Below are 8,388 nucleotides of genomic sequence, written 5' to 3' on the forward strand. Positions count from 1 at the left end.
TCCTCTTTGGACCCAGAGCAATGTGCTAGGCAGGCCTCCCATGCTGGGAGAGCCTCCACTTCCCCCAACTGTCCAAGGGCCTCAGGAGCACACTTCGAGGGAGTGTGGGTCTGACAGGCAGAACGGCCCGAGTGAGGAACGTGGATGGCAGGCCAAAGCCAGCTCTAGGGCCTGTTCTGGCCTAGGCCACTGCCAGCCAGCAGGGCCTCAACAGAGCACAGTTCATTCGAGTAGGCCCCAGGGGTTGCCTGTGTGTCTCTTGCACTGCTGGGAAGCTGCAGGTCCAGAGGCTGTGTGTGCCCGGGGCCACTGGGGCCTGAGCACAAAACAGTCAGGACCCCACTCTCAAGCAGGACTCCTGCCACCTCTGTGCTGCCTGCCACACCCCCTTGCTGCCCGCACTGTCTTCACTGCTGGCAGGCCTCTGTGTGCACAGCCCAGTCTCTGCCAAGGGAACAAGGGGCTTGCTCGCCCCTTGCTAGGACCTCCTCCTACAGCACTCTGGACCAGGGCACACACGCCCCTGGACCAGCAGCCTGCAAGGAAGCTGCAGCTGAGCCAGCCACAAAGGCCTGCAGCCCTGGGCAGGGAGCCTTCTGCTAAGGACAGCTTTCCCACTCCAAAGGCCTGCAGGAGTTCCTGGAGGCTCAGGTCTGCAGCGTTGTCCATCACAGAGCACTGGGTGCCCAAAGCCTCCCCTGCGGCTTCCGAGCACCCTGCAGCCCACAGGCCCTTGGCCCCCACTCTGTTGCCAGAGGCAAGTCCTAGGCAGGACTCTCGAGCTTGTAGAGCCACAGGGCCTCCAGCTTGGAAACCTGCTCAGGAACTCAGTGGCAGCCAGGCTTCACCTTCCATGCTTGTCAGCTAGCAGATGGAGCCCTCGCTCCACCGAAAAACTCTCTGCTTTGCCTTCAGCCAGGGAATCGCCTAGCTCAGCTCTCTCTGCCTCAAGCAGAAACTCGAGGGTGCATCCAGCCTGCAGAAAGAAGAGTGCCTTTTCCTGAGCACTGCTCTGCTCTGGCAGCTCCCTGAAAGCCTCCTGGCGCCTTCTCTGCCCTCACACAGTCGTGCCATTCGGCCCACCCGGGGAGCAAAGGTCCCCCTCGGCATGGCTCAGGGTATGGCCTGTGTGTGTTTTCAGGGCTGGGAAAGGGCCGATCCAGAAGCTGGGTGTGCACTTGGGAATGGGGCCTGGTGGGCCTAGCCGGCCTTCCCTGGTTGGGAAGCAGGAGATCTGGGGCCTCCGAGCTGCATGCACATCCCCTCCCTGGATGCCCCTCTTGCTTCTTCGCTGCTGCCAAGCCTCTCTCATCCCACGTGCGTCTCATCGAAAGGAGCAGGCTGCTTGCCATTCTTTGCAAGGACCTCACCCCACAGGCCTCGTTTCCTCGAACCGGAGTGCACACTGACCCAGAGCCTCCAGAGGAGCTGCTGTCTCTCCAGCCACAAAGGCGTGCAGCCGAATCCACGACAGCCTGCTGCATGGAGGGCGTCTATGGGAGAGGGCCATACATCCCAGGTGGGTGCCTCCCTGGCACCCCGCTTTCCATGGGCTAACACTGTGTGTGCCAAGTGTCTCCTGTGTGCAGAAAATGTAGCCCCGGTGCCCGCGGTGCAGGGAATCCTCTTTGGACCCAGAGCAATGTGCTAGGCAGGCCTCCCATGCTGGGAGAGCCTCCACTTCCCCCAACTGTCCAAGGGCCTCAGGAGCACACTTCGAGGGAGTGTGGGTCTGACAGGCAGAACGGCCCGAGTGAGGAACGTGGATGGCAGGCCAAAGCCAGCTCTAGGGCCTGTTCTGGCCTAGGCCACTGCCAGCCAGCAGGGCCTCAACAGAGCACAGTTCATTCGAGTAGGCCCCAGGGGTTGCCTGTGTGTCTCTTGCACTGCTGGGAAGCTGCAGGTCCAGAGGCTGTGTGTGCCCGGGGCCACTGGGGCCTGAGCACAAAACAGTCAGGACCCCACTCTCAAGCAGGACTCCTGCCACCTCTGTGCTGCCTGCCACACCCCCTTGCTGCCCGCACTGTCTTCACTGCTGGCAGGCCTCTGTGTGCACAGCCCAGTCTCTGCCAAGGGAACAAGGGGCTTGCTCGCCCCTTGCTAGGACCTCCTCCTACAGCACTCTGGACCAGGGCACACACGCCCCTGGACCAGCAGCCTGCAAGGAAGCTGCAGCTGAGCCAGCCACAAAGGCCTGCAGCCCTGGGCAGGGAGCCTTCTGCTAAGGACAGCTTTCCCACTCCAAAGCCCTGCAGGAGTTCCTGGAGGCTCAGGTCTGCAGCGTTGTCCATCACAGAGCACTGGGTGCCCAAAGCCTCCCCTGCGGCTTCCGAGCACCCTGCAGCCCACAGGCCCTTGGCCCCCACTCTGTTGCCAGAGGCAAGTCCTAGGCAGGACTCTCGAGCTTGTAGAGCCACAGGGCCTCCAGCTTGGAAACCTGCTCAGGAACTCAGTGGCAGCCAGGCTTCACCTTCCATGCTTGGCGGCTAGCAGATGGAGCCCTCGCTCCACCAAAAAACTCTCTGCTTTGCCTTCAGCCAGGGAATCGCCCAGCTCAGCTCTCTCTGCCTCAAGCAGAAACTCGAGGGTGCATCCAGCCTGCAGAAAGAAGAGTGCCTTTTCCTGAGCACTGCTCTGCTCTGGCAGCTCCCTGAAAGCCTCCTGGTGCCTTCTCTGCCCTCACACAGTCGTGCTATTCGGCCCACCCGGGGAGCTAAGGTCCACGGGGAGCAGGGCTCAGGGTATGGCCTGTGTGTGTTTTCAGGGCTGGGAAAGGGCCGATCCAGAAGCTGGGTGTGCACTTGGGAATGGGGCCTGGTGGGCCTAGCCGGCCTTCCCTGGTTGGGAAGCAGGAGATCTGGGGCCTCCGAGCTGCATGCACATCCCCTCCCTGGATGCCCCTCTTGCTTCTTCGCTGCTGCCAAGCCTCTCTCATCCCACGTGCGTCTCATCGAAAGGAGCAGGCTGCTTGCCATTCTTTGCAAGGACCTCACCCCACAGGCCTCGTTTCCTCGAACCGGAGTGCACACTGACCCAGAGCCTCCAGAGGAGCTGCTGTCTCTCCAGCCACAAAGGCGTGCAGCCGAATCCACGACAGCCTGCTGCATGGAGGGCGTCTATGGGAGAGGGCCATACATCCCAGGTGGGTGCCTCCCTGGCACCCCGCTTTCCATGGGCTAACACTGTGTGTGCCAAGTGTCTCCTGTGTGCAGAAAATGTAGCCCCGGTGCCCGCGGTGCAGGGAATCCTCTTTGGACCCAGAGCAATGTGCTAGGCAGGCCTCCCATGCTGGGAGAGCCTCCACTTCCCCCAACTGTCCAAGGGCCTCAGGAGCACACTTCGAGGGAGTGTGGGTCTGACAGGCAGAACGGCCCGAGTGAGGAACGTGGATGGCAGGCCAAAGCCAGCTCTAGGGCCTGTTCTGGCCTAGGCCACTGCCAGCCAGCAGGGCCTCAACAGAGCACAGTTCATTCGAGTAGGCCCCAGGGGTTGCCTGTGTGTCTCTTGCACTGCTGGGAAGCTGCAGGTCCAGAGGCTGTGTGTGCCCGGGGCCACTGGGGCCTGAGCACAAAACAGTCAGGACCCCACTCTCAAGCAGGACTCCTGCCACCTCTGTGCTGCCTGCCACACCCCCTTGCTGCCCGCACTGTCTTCACTGCTGGCAGGCCTCTGTGTGCACAGCCCAGTCTCTGCCAAGGGAACAAGGGGCTTGCTCGCCCCTTGCTAGGACCTCCTCCTACAGCACTCTGGACCAGGGCACACACGCCCCTGGACCAGCAGCCTGCAAGGAAGCTGCAGCTGAGCCAGCCACAAAGGCCTGCAGCCCTGGGCAGGGAGCCTTCTGCTAAGGACAGCTTTCCCACTCCAAAGGCCTGCAGGAGTTCCTGGAGGCTCAGGTCTGCAGCGTTGTCCATCACAGAGCACTGGGTGCCCAAAGCCTCCCCTGCGGCTTCCGAGCACCCTGCAGCCCACAGGCCCTTGGCCCCCACTCTGTTGCCAGAGGCAAGTCCTAGGCAGGACTCTCGAGCTTGTAGAGCCACAGGGCCTCCAGCTTGGAAACCTGCTCAGGAACTCAGTGGCAGCCAGGCTTCACCTTCCATGCTTGTCAGCTAGCAGATGGAGCCCTCGCTCCACCGAAAAACTCTCTGCTTTGCCTTCAGCCAGGGAATCGCCTAGCTCAGCTCTCTCTGCCTCAAGCAGAAACTCGAGGGTGCATCCAGCCTGCAGAAAGAAGAGTGCCTTTTCCTGAGCACTGCTCTGCTCTGGCAGCTCCCTGAAAGCCTCCTGGCGCCTTCTCTGCCCTCACACAGTCGTGCCATTCGGCCCACCCGGGGAGCAAAGGTCCCCCTCGGCATGGCTCAGGGTATGGCCTGTGTGTGTTTTCAGGGCTGGGAAAGGGCCGATCCAGAAGCTGGGTGTGCACTTGGGAATGGGGCCTGGTGGGCATAGCCGGCCTTCCCTGGTTGGGAAGCAGGAGATCTGGGGCCTCCGAGCTGCATGCACATCCCCTCCCTGGATGCCCCTCTTGCTTCTTCGCTGCTGCCAAGCCTCTCTCATCCCACGTGCGTCTCATCGAAAGGAGCAGGCTGCTTGCCATTCTTTGCAAGGACCTCACCCCACAGGCCTCGTTTCCTCGAACGGGAGTGCACACTGACCCAGAGCCTCCAGAGGAGCTGCTGTCTCTCCAGCCACAAAGGCGTGCAGCCGAATCCACGACAGCCTGCTGCATGGAGGGCGTCTATGGGAGAGGGCCATACATCCCAGGTGGGTGCCTCCCTGGCACCCCGCTTTCCATGGGCTAACACTGTGTGTGCCAAGTGTCTCCTGTGTGCAGAAAATGTAGCCCCGGTGCCCGCGGTGCAGGGAATCCTCTTTGGACCCAGAGCAATGTGCTAGGCAGGCCTCCCATGCTGGGAGAGCCTCCACTTCCCCCAACTGTCCAAGGGCCTCAGGAGCACACTTCGAGGGAGTGTGGGTCTGACAGGCAGAACGGCCCGAGTGAGGAACGTGGATGGCAGGCCAAAGCCAGCTCTAGGGCCTGTTCTGGCCTAGGCCACTGCCAGCCAGCAGGGCCTCAACAGAGCACAGTTCATTCGAGTAGGCCCCAGGGGTTGCCTGTGTGTCTCTTGCACTGCTGGGAAGCTGCAGGTCCAGAGGCTGTGTGTGCCCGGGGCCACTGGGGCCTGAGCACAAAACAGTCAGGACCCCACTCTCAAGCAGGACTCCTGCCACCTCTGTGCTGCCTGCCACACCCCCTTGCTGCCCGCACTGTCTTCACTGCTGGCAGGCCTCTGTGTGCACAGCCCAGTCTCTGCCAAGGGAACAAGGGGCTTGCTCGCCCCTTGCTAGGACCTCCTCCTACAGCACTCTGGACCAGGGCACACACGCCCCTGGACCAGCAGCCTGCAAGGAAGCTGCAGCTGAGCCAGCCACAAAGGCCTGCAGCCCTGGGCAGGGAGCCTTCTGCTAAGGACAGCTTTCCCACTCCAAAGGCCTGCAGGAGTTCCTGGAGGCTCAGGTCTGCAGCGTTGTCCATCACAGAGCACTGGGTGCCCAAAGCCTCCCCTGCGGCTTCCGAGCACCCTGCAGCCCACAGGCCCTTGGCCCCCACTCTGTTGCCAGAGGCAAGTCCTAGGCAGGACTCTCGAGCTTGTAGAGCCACAGGGCCTCCAGCTTGGAAACCTGCTCAGGAACTCAGTGGCAGCCAGGCTTCACCTTCCATGCTTGTCAGCTAGCAGATGGAGCCCTCGCTCCACCGAAAAACTCTCTGCTTTGCCTTCAGCCAGGGAATCGCCTAGCTCAGCTCTCTCTGCCTCAAGCAGAAACTCGAGGGTGCATCCAGCCTGCAGAAAGAAGAGTGCCTTTTCCTGAGCACTGCTCTGCTCTGGCAGCTCCCTGAAGGCCTCCTGGCGCCTTCTCTGCCCTCACACAGTCGTGCCATTCGGCCCACCCGGGGAGCAAAGGTCCCCCTCGGCATGGCTCAGGGTATGGCCTGTGTGTGTTTTCAGGGCTGGGAAAGGGCCGATCCAGAAGCTGGGTGTGCACTTGGGAATGGGGCCTGGTGGGCATAGCCGGCCTTCCCTGGTTGGGAAGCAGGAGATCTGGGGCCTCCGAGCTGCATGCACATCCCCTCCCTGGATGCCCCTCTTGCTTCTTCGCTGCTGCCAAGCCTCTCTCATCCCACGTGCGTCTCATCGAAAGGAGCAGGCTGCTTGCCATTCTTTGCAAGGACCTCACCCCACAGGCCTCGTTTCCTCGAACGGGAGTGCACACTGACCCAGAGCCTCCAGAGGAGCTGCTGTCTCTCCAGCCACAAAGGCGTGCAGCCGAATCCACGACAGCCTGCTGCATGGAGGGCGTCTATGGGAGAGGGCCATACATCCCAGGTGGGTGCCTCCCTGGCACCCCGCTTTCCATGGGCTAACACTGTGTGTGCCAAGTGTCTCCTGTGTGCAGAAAATGTAGCCCCGGTGCCCGCGGTGCAGGGAATCCTCTTTGGACCCAGAGCAATGTGCTAGGCAGGCCTCCCATGCTGGGAGAGCCTCCACTTCCCCCAACTGTCCAAGGGCCTCAGGAGCACACTTCGAGGGAGTGTGGGTCTGACAGGCAGAACGGCCCGAGTGAGGAACGTGGATGGCAGGCCAAAGCCAGCTCTAGGGCCTGTTCTGGCCTAGGCCACTGCCAGCCAGCAGGGCCTCAACAGAGCACAGTTCATTCGAGTAGGCCCCAGGGGTTGCCTGTGTGTCTCTTGCACTGCTGGGAAGCTGCAGGTCCAGAGGCTGTGTGTGCCCGGGGCCACTGGGGCCTGAGCACAAAACAGTCAGGACCCCACTCTCAAGCAGGACTCCTGCCACCTCTGTGCTGCCTGCCACACCCCCTTGCTGCCCGCACTGTCTTCACTGCTGGCAGGCCTCTGTGTGCACAGCCCAGTCTCTGCCAAGGGAACAAGGGGCTTGCTCGCCCCTTGCTAGGACCTCCTCCTACAGCACTCTGGACCAGGGCACACACGCCCCTGGACCAGCAGCCTGCAAGGAAGCTGCAGCTGAGCCAGCCACAAAGGCCTGCAGCCCTGGGCAGGGAGCCTTCTGCTAAGGACAGCTTTCCCACTCCAAAGGCCTGCAGGAGTTCCTGGAGGCTCAGGTCTGCAGCGTTGTCCATCACAGAGCACTGGGTGCCCAAAGCCTCCCCTGCGGCTTCCGAGCACCCTGCAGCCCACACGCCCTTGGCCCCCACTCTGTTGCCAGAGGCAAGTCCTAGGCAGGACTCTCGAGCTTGTAGAGCCACAGGGCCTCCAGCTTGGAAACCTGCTCAGGAACTCAGTGGCAGCCAGGCTTCACCTTCCATGCTTGTCAGCTAGCAGATGGAGCCCTCGCTCCACCGAAAAACTCTCTGCTTTGCCTTCAGCCAGGGAATCGCCTAGCTCAGCTCTCTCTGCCTCAAGCAGAAACTCGAGGGTGCATCCAGCCTGCAGAAAGAAGAGTGCCTTTTCCTGAGCACTGCTCTGCTCTGGCAGCTCCCTGAAAGCCTCCTGGCGCCTTCTCTGCCCTCACACAGTCGTGCCATTCGGCCCACCCGGGGAGCAAAGGTCCCCCTCGGCATGGCTCAGGGTATGGCCTGTGTGTGTTTTCAGGGCTGGGAAAGGGCCGATCCAGAAGCTGGGTGTGCACTTGGGAATGGGGCCTGGTGGGCATAGCCGGCCTTCCCTGGTTGGGAAGCAGGAGATCTGGGGCCTCCGAGCTGCATGCACATCCCCTCCCTGGATGCCCCTCTTGCTTCTTCGCTGCTGCCAAGCCTCTCTCATCCCACGTGCGTCTCATCGAAAGGAGCAGGCTGCTTGCCATTCTTTGCAAGGACCTCACCCCACAGGCCTCGTTTCCTCGAACGGGAGTGCACACTGACCCAGAGCCTCCAGAGGAGCTGCTGTCTCTCCAGCCACAAAGGCGTGCAGCCGAATCCACGACAGCCTGCTGCATGGAGGGCGTCTATGGGAGAGGGCCATACATCCCAGGTGGGTGCCTCCCTGGCACCCCGCTTTCCATGGGCTAACACTGTGTGTGCCAAGTGTCTCCTGTGTGCAGAAAATGTAGCCCCGGTGCCCGCGGTGCAGGGAATCCTCTTTGGACCCAGAGCAATGTGCTAGGCAGGCCTCCCATGCTGGGAGAGCCTCCACTTCCCCCAACTGTCCAAGGGCCTCAGGAGCACACTTCGAGGGAGTGTGGGTCTGACAGGCAGAACGGCCCGAGTGAGGAACGTGGATGGCAGGCCAAAGCCAGCTCTAGGGCCTGTTCTGGCCTAGGCCACTGCCAGCCAGCAGGGCCTCAACAGAGCACAGTTCATTCGAGTAGGCCCCAGGGGTTGCCTGTGTGTCTCTTGCACTGCTGGGAAGCT

This window comes from Hippopotamus amphibius, chromosome 3 (genome assembly GCF_030028045.1).
Source record: "Hippopotamus amphibius kiboko isolate mHipAmp2 chromosome 3, mHipAmp2.hap2, whole genome shotgun sequence".
Taxonomy (NCBI): Eukaryota; Metazoa; Chordata; class Mammalia; order Artiodactyla; family Hippopotamidae; genus Hippopotamus; species Hippopotamus amphibius.